This window comes from Talpa europaea (genome assembly GCF_964194135.1).
Source record: "Talpa europaea genome assembly, chromosome: 4".
Classification (NCBI taxonomy): Eukaryota; Metazoa; Chordata; class Mammalia; order Eulipotyphla; family Talpidae; genus Talpa; species Talpa europaea.
Genome location: NC_140070.1, coordinates 101,733,504 through 101,745,066, shown reverse-complemented (window position 1 = coordinate 101,745,066; position 11,563 = coordinate 101,733,504).

The following is an 11,563-nucleotide window of genomic DNA, read 5'->3' as shown; positions in this document are numbered from 1 at the left end:
ATTACACTCATCCTTTGGAAGAGTGAGCAAGCAGTGGCAGTTTTCACAGCTTTCATCTTGCTGTGTTGATTATTAATGTCGCAGTCCTAACGAAATCATCTTGAAATGCCACCCTTCAGCCTCACCCTTTAATGGAAAACTGAGAGGAGTGACAGCGTGGGAGGGCCAAACTTTGTCCCTATTCCCTCTGTTCCTCACCTTTCTGCCTCTGCTTGTAGGTTATATAAAAGCCTTGTGGAAATATGAGATGTTGTCAAAATGATGCAGTAAACGAGTAGTGACAGAGTGCTGCAGAGAAATTTTACTCTTGCTTAGAACTGGAGGGTTTTTATGGCTCTGTAATTTTCCCATACTTATTGCTGAAGGCTTAATTAAGTACTTTAAAAATGCATCTCTATTGTTTTACCTTCTTCAGGGGAAAGGTTATGTTAACCGGTCCTGAGTTGTCCACCCCAAACAATCTCTGTCATTTTCAAAGAAGCAAAATTGTGTTAATTGTCTCCACCCTCATCACACACAAAAATGCCTAATAATAGCAACCCTTGTCTTCTTTCCTCTCCTTTACAAATGGCTCAGTGGCTAGAAGAGGCGGACTGATAGCTGGAGTTAAATATAAATAGATTAATAATACATAGAGAACAGCAGCACAGAAAAGGAGAATTCTATGAGAAATTGACAGCTCACTAAATCCTTCGCTCTTTACAGGTTACAACTGTCTCACTCTTTCTCTTTTCTGTTTGGAAATTGGTAGGGTGAGATGTAAGAACTGCACAAGGGTAGTAGAGATATTTACAGTCTCTTCAGTTTTTATTTTTTTTTAAAGGAAAAGTCAACTCCTGAAATGTCCCTTTACTGTAGCCAGTAAACTAAGAATATTATTCTTTGTGTCTAAGTCTATTTATGGAGAGAAGTTAAAATAAGCACCACAGCAACACATTTACATGAATTATGGTCTAGGATTCTTGCACTTCACAATCCAAAATTGGGGGCAGGGGGAGGGGGTATGTGTATGCGTAATTGTTCGTTGGTACTTTTTTTTTAACCCATCTTTCTTACTTGTTTAGTTCTCTCTGTCCCAGTTCTTATTTTAATATATAAACCTGCTTTCCAAAAACTATAATTGGCTGCCTTATTCAACACTTTTTCACCCATGTTTTTTCTCTTGGTTCTGCTGCAGGTCTTTACACTCCTGATTGTGCTCCATATTAAAACATAATAATAATAAATATACAGTTTCACTTCTCATTTGAAAACCAAAGGGAAAACAATAAGTTTAATTTCTATTCCATTTTTAATTAAATTTCAGAAGTGCTTTAGAAATCAAGGTATTCTAAAAGAAGATATTAAACTAAGAATGTTAGAGTATGCTTTTATAAAGTCAGTACTGGAAATATGGGAAAGGATGTTTTAAGCACTTTTTGTAGTGCCAGAATATTCTCCAATGTTTCTTTGCATCCTCTACCACAAGACGTAGCCCTGATTTCTTTTTTTGACGTAAGGATATCAGGATCTGTATATAGAACTTGGCACAAGTGTGCGATGACAGGGCTATGAAGTTAGGAAGTAGAAACAAAATGCATATCCAAAATATTATACAAAAATGAACAACGATGTAAGAAATTAAAAAAAAATTTAAATGCATATCCAAAGACCTAACCCAATTAAAGATCTTTATGTTTAAAGATAAATGACCCTTCCCTTTGCTCCTCTTTCTTCCTCTTACCTAAAAAAAAAGACCTACCCCAATATCTTTATTTTCTTCCTTATTAAAAAATAAAACTAACCCATCATTGGCTTCAGGATTCACCTTGAAAACTTAATAGTACTCCTTAACTTCATTTCTTCTTCCTGTCAGACTTTACTCCTTGAATTACAGTTTTCTACAAAAAAATATTTTTTTACCTAAAGTAAATGTGCTACAAATACTAGCAGCAAAATAAGACTTTGCCAAAATATTAGCCAGTGTTCTTCAAAACAGTGTTTTTAAAGCATAATTTTTTCCTAAGTCTTCCTGAGAAAATACCTCAACTCCAACCAAGACATAAAACCTTCATCAGAGCCACCTTTTTCTCAGAGGCATCTATACAGGATTTCTTCTTCTAAATCCATTCTAGAGTAACTTAGGCCTGTCATACTCTCTTTCATGTTACCCTGTAACAAACCCAGCTTCCTGGATACAATATTTTTCACTCTCAATGTTGGTCAGTCTCCTAACTAGGATAGGTATGTGTCCCCACCCAAGAGGTGCAAGCACCCAGCTTTGAGGCAATCATTTTCCAAATCATTAATTTCCTCATGTATATGTATGTTAAAATCATCTGCTTATGAGCAGCCCAATATTAGTTTTTATTTCCACCCTCTACTCTCGCAACTGCCTTTTGTCTACTACCGAAATTGAACATCTCACCACTAGTACAACAATACTATGTCATATTACTAGAGGGTATAAATGTTTTCAGAATGCCAACAAAAGGGAAATTTGGAGTATTAGTTTCACTAAATGACTGAGAACAAAGCAAAGAGCATCTGTGAAAATATTTAAAGCTGGCACATTCTTCCATGGCAAGGCTTCCTACTGGTCTATCAAAATACTGAACTTAACATTTTTATCAAAAATAATTATATAGGCAGATGTGAATAAAATTAACTTTTTTATTTTTCCAAAACTTAATGAGTTAGCAAAGCACCTCTCGGTGAACAGTAACAAAGTTGATTCCACAAGTTAGTTAACAAAGCCTTTCCCAATCATGTTTCCAATTATTTGCTTGCAACAAAATTTAAAAAGAACTTAATTGAGTTGTTAACTGATAGGTCATTAAAAAATTTTTAATAATAGATTACTATGTGTGATTTTTGGTACTTAGAAGTGAATGATGCTATAACAAAATTCCTTCCACTCATACTTGTGTCAGCAAATTTTCTCAACACTTATGCATGTAAATCCCAAAAATAGCACTAAGTGATGCTGAATCTTAACCAAAAAAAAAAAAAATTTATTAAATGATGCTGAATCTTGCTTCATTCTAGAAATTAGAGTTAGAAATAATAAGTATTCATGAATATATGAATTAATGGGGGAGCACCCACTTTACTAAAAGATGTAATTCCAGTAGTCCTTATTTAATAATCATTTATCAAAATGTGTTTATGGGCCACCATCCTAGAGAAGAATCCAATTTCCTTCTGGATGGCAAAGCACTTGCCAATAGCATTCAAGAAGGCCACTAGATGAGGCTGCAGGTTTCATCACCACTTATTATACTTGGTTTTGGTCCTACTCCCCCTTCCTGGTTGAGAGTCTGGAACTTCTTTGACTTTTCTTCCAGAAATACTGCAGAGAGTAAATATATCTTGTGCTAGAATCTGGGTGTGGCAGAGACCTGCTATCTCCAATTCCTGGTCCTTATCAAATTCACCTCAAATGTTCCCCTTATGTGGAAACACTGAATCCATCTTCCTCTGCCTGTTTGTCAGCATCTGTTCTTGTTGCTCTGTGACACTCACTCTCTGCCCCAGTACAGTTGCCTTGCCCCTACACATAACCTGCTTCTTTTTGAATGCTAATCACCAGGCCCAGAAGACACCCCCCCATTCAAACTCCCCCTACTTGAAACGTCTGTCTAAATGTTCCCCTTTGCTCACTGGTTTCTTCCACTACGTAGCAGTTTTAGTCACATTTCCCTAAACACTACTTTGCACTGACCTTCCATTTCTCTGCCTTTGTATGCACTCTTCCCTCTGTTCTGTGCCTATCCAACACTTTAGAAAGCTTTCCCTGACCCTCCTAGTTAGGGCAAGGTACCCCCCTACACCCTTCTGTAGGTCCCCTCAACTCTTCCCTCTTAATAGTGTGTATGGCATACTTATAATGGCATCTCTGTATTCCCAGGGTCTGGTGCATAGCAGGTCCTCAATTACTGTAAAATGAATTAATGAGTCTGGGCTTATATTAATTAAAATGGAAGGTCAACAGATGTAGAATCACCTATGCCTGTGTTTTATTTGTTCATAGGCTTCAACCAGGTTACTATTTTTCCCCAACTTAATATTAAGATTTAATTGATAGATAACTTTATATAAATTTAGGGTATACAATGTTGAAAAGTCTTAATATGACTAGTGATAAGAAGGGAAACTCCTAGAATAGTTTTTAAGAAAATCCTTTATATTTTATATGGAAGAATTTCTGCCTTACTAAAAGTAAAAATAGTTACAAAGCAAATACTTGTTTTATCAAACTTAACCAAAAAAAAAAAAAAACCAGGAAAAACAAGATACAGAGTTAGCCTATAACGAGAAATTCCTAAACTTTGGAGATAGGCTTATTCAATTTTAAAGATTTTCAGGCCTCTCAAAGTAATTTTCATCCAGTCAAGGATATGTTACCACTTTCTGCTTTTTTGTAAATCTCTCACACCTTAGGAAAGAACAAACGCATCTTTAAATCTGCCATCAAAACTGATTCAATGGAAAGAACACAGAACATTTATGGAAAAATAAAGTAATAAAGTGTCTGTCTTTTATTGGCTTCATCCATTTTTTTGTCCGAACCACCCAAGACTTAATCTCCAGGATCAATAGAGATTTAAGACCATTGTACTTATAAACTCAGAAATGTAAGAAATAGTTCTTGAATTCCCTTGATTCTGAGTCTGCATATTACAGAAATAATAAAAACCTAGCCTTACTTAAACTGTAGTCTGCATCCCCTTTTCATCCCAGGCTTGCTTCTAAATTCTAGGGAAGCCTATGTAACACTACAATGTCACCTGTCTATGCTGACAATAGGATGAGACATCCTATGAACTGCTTGCTCCAGGTATCAGTGCACAGTTTGCTAACCTGTCATTTCTTTATTTGACATAGCACCTTTGGTCTGATCCTCTCTGTTACCACCTCATGCATTCACAGGAAAATTATTCTGCTCTGCAGTGTCTGGAACCTGGGGACCTTTGGAGATTGCATGGACCCATTTAGAAGGTCTAACTGGGTTTCAAATATGGAGGGTTTCAAACTGGAAACCCATAAGCACTTTCAAACCTGCTTTATATGGTTTTTGACATAATTGCATCAAGTGTCTGTCACCATGTACAAAGCACCCCAAAACATAGTAGGATGTAATAAAACATTCTATTTGTTCACAATTCTGTGGGTCAGCAATTTAAGCTAGATTTAGCTGATAGTTCTGCTGGTCTATCCTTGGGTCACTCATGGCTGTTGTCATGAATTGCCTTGCTCACATCTGGCTATCACATGGCCCCTTTGTCCATGTGGTTTCTCATTCTCAAGGAAGCTACCCTTGCTTCTTTGCATGGTGGTCTCAAGCAGCCAGATATGGACAAATCCTAAGGCACAAGCACTTTTCAAGTTTCTACTTGTGTTTGCTATTAGATTCAAGGAGGTATGAAAAAGACCTCATCTCGTGATAGGAAGAGCAGCAAAGTCTCAATGCAAAGGGACAGGCATATAAGGACGGGAGAAATTTGTGAACATTTTTTGCAATCAACCACAATGGTTTGTTCTTTCATTCATTCTAGTAGTCAAAGTTTAAAAATTCAAGTTTCCCATAAAAGCCTTATCTTGGCCTTCCTGGTGGCACAAGGGGTTAAGATGCAGCACTATGAAGCTGTCTGCAGCCACTGCAGCATGAGTTCAATCCTGGGCCAAAGAAGTGACCCACATGTCAGTAGACCTCTCTGTCTCACCCGCTGCTCCCCTCAGCAGTGTATTTCAGTTGATCCGCCTGTTCTACTTCCCATTCTGTCTCAGTGAATCCTCTCACCCCCCACACCTCTGGCCTGTACCCCAGTTCTTGTATGCATAAATAAACCTTTTTTTTAAAAAGCCTTATCCTGAAAAATCATCTAGCGTACTTGACCCTTTTATATTGAGTTTGTGATAATAAAGTTTGAGTTTGTGATAATAAAGCCTAATTTACAAGATTATTTTGTGAAATTAAATGGGGGCATGTCTGTGGGAAAATATGGTACAAGCAGACCCTCACTACACAGTTTCTTCCTTCCTGAATACCATTAACCACAAATTTGATACCTGACCATGGCTGAGGTGAGTTGCCAAGATGAAGGACAAGAGAGTTGGGGAAAAGGTTCCCTTGCTCTGTTTTCAGAGGAATAAAGGCATTAAGGAACAAGATTCTTAAGCGTTTATAGGAGTAATAAATGTATTTAAGAAACTAAGAGGAACAATGGTAAATATTTCTGTTTGCTTTAAATGAAGTGCGTCAGGCTCTTCACAGATCATTCAACTCATCCCCGGGAGGCATGCATGGAGAGCTGCATAGGCCCTCCCCATTTCAGGCAGCTTTGTGTAACCATCCATGTCAGAAAACAATTTATTTTCCCACTGCTCTTCAGAGGACAAACACTCTGCCCTGTTCCTTCCCAGCCTGAGTCAGGATTGAGTAGAGAAGCCTCTGCCACACAGAGCAGGCCTACCTACCACCGTGCATTTCCTAGATAGCCTTAGCCCTCTGCCTGTAGTAATAAGCCTCTTTCCTTTTTTTTTAAGATTTATTTTTATTTATGCATACAAGAACTAGGGTGTAGGCCAGAGGTGTGGCGGGTTAGAAGATTCGCCAGAGACAGAGTGGGGAGCACAATGGGCGGATCTACTGAAATACACTGCTGAGCGGAGCAGCAGGAGAGACAGGAGAGGTCTGTTGCACCGTGTGGGTTAGTTCCCTTGCCGGGATGGAACTCATGCTGAAGTGTCTGGTAATAGCTTGATAGTGCTGAGACTTTAACCCCTGCACCACCAGGGAGGCCCCCATTAGCCGCTTTCTTTTAACTGGAACAAATAATTGGTCAATCTTTATTTCAGGCAAAGAAGAGATAGGCCTCTGCAAACTCTTTTAGGAAAAGCCTGAACTTAGTCAAACCAAAGACAATTGTGTAAGTAGTTGAGAAATAAGCATTTTGAACTTTCCCCCTAGTTTATCGGTTGGGCAATTCTTGTGGCCAATTTGAATGTCCTGCTGATCAGTGAGCACAGAAAGCAGTGGGAATAACAACCACTGGAGAGTGATCTGAAGGAGAAGCAGAAGCATTTTGGGCTGGCTGCATATAATCTGTGGGCCTGGGTTTCCTGAATTCATCATCCTTGCAGCAGAAGAAAAATGCAGGCACTGAAGGTAAAGTATCTGCCAAATTTGCTGTGGCTTCTTCGGCCAAAAATTTGTGGATATTTCTGAGATTCTCAGGGTGTCAGTTAGAAAGGACCGCAAGGGACACTAGTCCAAACTCCTGTGTTTAGAGGCTTCATGTGGTGAAGACACAGGGCTGGGGTGCAGAGAAGTGATGAATAGATGACGCTCTTATTGTCCATCTCTTGCTGGTATTCATTTAATATGGTCGTGGGAATGTGTAGACATCATAAAGTCTGCCCTGCCATGAGCACATTGCTCATGGACTCTGTCTCCCATCCTCAGCTCCCCGGGATGTTCCTATTCCTGCAGCTTCCTGGACTGCTTCTCATGGGCCAGTTCAATATGCTAAACCTATTTGGTTATTTTGAGGCTCCCAATCAGCCCTTGGCCAGTAGAAACCCTAGCAGCTCCTCTAGGAAATAGTTCTTTTATATTATTTAGTGGTAATTGAGAAATGTGTGTGTGGGTTATGTGCTACTAAGTGCAAAGCAATTTAACTATGAATTTAACTATGGATTACAATTTAACTCATAATCCTCAAAATAAATCTGAGATATGACATTCCTGTTTTTATTGAATCAGTAAAAAAGAGTTCAGAGAGATTAAGGTCACTACAGATAGGTGAAAGAAACTTGATTCTCGTCTGGGTTTCTCTGAATCCAAAGCCCAGGCTCCAGGAGATATCTTGGTGGCATCTGCTAGGCTAAGTGCCTTAAAGCCAAGGAAGGAGAGCGTGTCCCCAGTGTCTAAAATGGTGCCTACTGTCCAGCCCGGGCTTGTATCAATGCCAGCACATGCATGTGAGACTGAATAGAATTACCCAGAACCTTGTCTCAAGTCAGGTGGGTCAGACCACAGTGTTCTTTTTGGAATACTAGCTGTGAGCATTTCTATAAGGCCCTTAACTGATGCTGAGATTGAAGAATCGAACAGCTCCTTAATGGATAGGGATCCTGAAAATGCTTGACACAGGTGTACAAGTTTTTTTTATTTTTAAGATTTATTTGTTTATTCAAGAACCGGGGTACAGGCCAGATGTGGGGGAGGGTGAGAGGATTCACCAGAGACAGAGTGGGCAACAGAACAGGCAGACTGACCAAAACACACTGCTGAGGGGAGCAGCGGGGAAGACAGGAGAGGTCTGCCCCACAATGTGGGTTGCTCCGCAGCCCGCGGGGATCTTACCGGCACTGCAGAGGCTGCGGACAGCTTCACAGTGCAGCGCTCAACCGCCTGCACCACCAGCCACAAGTTTGTTTCTTTATCTTTATGCCTGATTGAGAGTTAGAACGTGATGCTGCAGATTAATACAGGAGAGGTACTGAGCCTGAGGCAGGTAGGGTTAAAAAATACTCCCTGGGGCCTCCCCTGGTGGCGCAGCAGTTGAGTGCTGGGCTGCAAAGCTGCTGGCAGCCTCTGCAACACCAGTTCAATCCCTGGCCACCAGGCGAGGGTCCCACATGGCGCGCAGACCTCTCCTGCTGCCCGCTGCTCCCCTCAGCAGTCAGTGTACTTCGTCAGTCTGCCTGTTCTGTTCCCCACTCTGGCAATGGTGAATTCTCTCACCCTCCCACGCTTCTGACTGTACCCAGTGCTTGAATAAATAATTGTTTTAAAAAATACTCCCTGAAGGAGGTTGTTCTTGAGTTGAGTCTTAAGAGAGAAACAGAAGTTAGCTAAGTGAAAAGAGATGGGGACCAGAGGGAGCGGTGAGTGAAAAGGTACAGCATACGCAGAAGGCCCTGCATGTTGTGGGATTCAAGAGTGTTTCAGCTAAATTTGAGTTGCTGCAGGGACAGTCAAGTGGAGATATCCAGGAGGCAGTTGAATGGATGAATCTGGATCTCAGGGGAGTAGGTAAGACTAGGAGAAAAGAAGGGAAGTCATCCTATGGTGGTAGTTGAAATATTGGAAGAGAAAGTGCATAAAAATCATGTTTCCTGATTAGAATCCTATGGGGGTTGTTCAGCAGGAGTTGGACATATCCTTACCATTTATAAATAAATTATATCTAAAATGCTATCTTGCTGAAACTTTTAAGCAACTTATTATGCGCAGCACCAGCACACCAATGTAAATTGCATGCTGGTCTTTGTTCTCAGTTTCAAAGGCATTCTTCCCAGCCTGCTGTCTAATCTCCACAAGGAAAGGTTAGCTCTGGAGATCAGGAATCCAAACACAGAAAGCCAGATTGCATCATTCTAATCAATAAACATTATATAAGATAAAAAAAAATACTTCTCAGCTTATATTTCTTCATTTTAATGAATATGTCAGCACAAAGCCTTAAATTAAATCACATTTACCCAAAAAAAGCAGCACAATTGTGGGGGTTGGGGGGAGAACATTCAAACTATAAAAATAATAATATTAAATGTAACTATATTCTTAAGTTATTTCACTTCTACAAGTCTTCATTTCCTTATTTCTAAAAGATTAAGTTATTTAACGTGCAAACTTTGGGCTCTACCAGCAGATATTTTGATTCACTGGGTCTGGATTTGTGTTTAATGCTCCTGGGGTAATTCTAAAGATTAACCAGAGATGGGACCCGCTGGTCTACAAGATTATTCTATTACTTTCCTGTTTCTGCTGTAAACAACTTATCACAAATTTAGTGGCTTAAAACACAAATTTGTTCTTTTATGGTTCTAAAAGTCAGCACTCTGAAATCGGTTTCACTGGGCTAACATCAAGGTGTTGGCAAGGCTGATTCCTTTTGGACTCCATTTCCCTGACTTTTCCAACTCTTAAAGCTTGCCTGCATTCCAGACTTGCCCACTTCGCTATCTTCAAAGTGTTTGGCTCTGACCTCTGCTTCTGTCATCATACCACTTTTTCTGTAATCAAATCTGCTTCCCTCATTTAAGGACACTGTGGTTACTCTAGGGCACTCCTAGATAATCAAGGCTATCTCCCCATCTCAAGATCCTTAGTCACATCTGCAAGGTTTATTTTGTTACATATGATAACACAAATTCCAGGGATTAAGACATTGATACCTTTGGAGGGTCATTTTTCAGCCTGCAGCAGTACTCTGCAAATTCCCCTAACAATCTCTGTTCTATGTTCCCAACAAAGGTACTGAAAATATTGGGCTCTTTCCACAGGAAAGAAGGGAACTGTAGTTCCACCTCTACCCTGACCTCTGTTTCCTTCATGGTCAGTAAAAGGAATTGAGGTGACCTCTGTTCATACCATCAGTGTTACCTAGAATCAAAGTCAAGAGAAAGCACCTTATAAAACTGCTCTGACAAATAAATCATATCTTGGGGATCAGGTGAGAATCGTAAAGCTATAGATAGGGAACAACCAAAGAACCGATGAAGCTGAACTTTCAAGGCGCTCAGTAATTTGTTCTTTCATTTAGAAAGGATATCTATAATTCACCTGGAAAGAAATGAAATCATAATTTTTACATTGGATCAAATTATTCAGAAATCTCGACTGAAGAAAATATACTCACACAAGTGTTTAAAAGTGAGACTATCATTTTTTATGTTAGGTATATTTGAACATAGTCCTGAATCAGTGGGAGTTGAATGCTTGGATTTTCACCGTTGATATAAGCAGAGTTCAGATTTTATCCTTGATCTCAAAGCCTTGGGGAAGCAGTTGCAAAATACCACTTCCTCAATTCAGATACCTCCAGCAGTGAGGGACATGGCATTTTAAAGCTCAAATAAGTTCATCTATAATTTTCTCTCAGAGGATTAGGAAAACCAACTGATTTGAAAGTGACTCAGCAATTTCCACCCTCCTCTTCAGCAAATACAACTCAGCTAAGACTGAGAAACTGATTCAGAATTCACACCTCTCCGGGAGCTGGGAGGCTCCTTTCCAAACCACCAGCTGTTCTTTCTATTTTCTTTTCTATTTTTTTTAAAGCAGTCTGAATCAAATGCTTCATAATCACATATACTAACTCTCTTTATCCTTGTTCCAACCATACATATGACCTTGGAGGCAGTTGCAAAGAATGGAGAAGGTTAATGAGTGTCCAGCCATGCCAGCCAGGAAGTTCAGCTGTATTTCTTAGCACTGAAAACATCCTTCCTCTCTGGCAGAAAAAAAACAATGTGGCAGTTGGACAAAGTGAAGGCACAGTAAATACTCCTCACAGATTGGTCTAAAATTCCATTCCACAGATAATTTGGGGTCATTACCATTTCTGAGCTCAAATTCAATCTTGTTGATGGTGAGCATGAGTATCATTTCAAGAGAAGAAAATTGTTTTCAGAGGAGAGACAGGATGCTGGATGATGTCTGCCATTTCCCTAAAGAAGTCACTCCAAAATGCATGTCACGACTGTTAACCAAACTGGATGTAATATTACTCCATGTTTTTAGTGCTGATAGATTTTCAAATATACAAAAAAATGTGTCTGGAGGCGATAA